This window comes from Brassica oleracea, chromosome C7 (assembly GCF_000695525.1).
Source record: "Brassica oleracea var. oleracea cultivar TO1000 chromosome C7, BOL, whole genome shotgun sequence".
Taxonomy (NCBI): domain Eukaryota; kingdom Viridiplantae; phylum Streptophyta; class Magnoliopsida; order Brassicales; family Brassicaceae; genus Brassica; species Brassica oleracea.
Window position 1 is genome coordinate 1,706,222 of NC_027754.1, and position 632 is coordinate 1,706,853.

Sequence of the window (632 nt, forward strand, 5' to 3'; positions counted from 1 at the left end):
ACTGTGGTTTACGGGCTATTGGTTAAGAAATCGTAGGATGGGCCTCGAGTCGTGTTTTAGGTCACTTTGGGCCGTCTTCCGACTCGACACGTTTACTACGAATTCTTTCGATAAAGAACGAACTTTCCGTGGTTTTTAATTCACAAAGTTTGATCGATGATTTAGAATAGCGGAAACATAGACTGAGCTTGCTACGGTCTTCGGGAGATAGCATTTGATGGTTTGACGAGAATGGATGGATTGATGTCTGTCGATGTTCGGGAGGGAATTGCTACGTAGCGACCGAGCGGGACGATCGCTCGGTCGCTACGTAGCGACCGAGCTTGGCCGAGCTCGGTCGCTACATAGCGACCGAGCGGGACGATCGCTCTGTCGCTACGTAGCGACCAAGCTTTGGCTCGAGCTCCGTCGCTACGTAGCGACCGAGCTTGGGCTCGAGCTCGGGCTCGAGCTCGGTCGCTACGTAGCGATCGAGCGGGACGATCGCTCGGTCGCTGCGTAACGACCCTTTGGCCTGAGCTCGGTTGCTACGTAGCGACCGAGCGGGACGGACGTTCGGTCGCTGCGTAACGACCCGTTTCGAGCTTTCGTCGGACGTGTCGATTCTTTCTTCCGCAAAGCTTTTTCGTAAG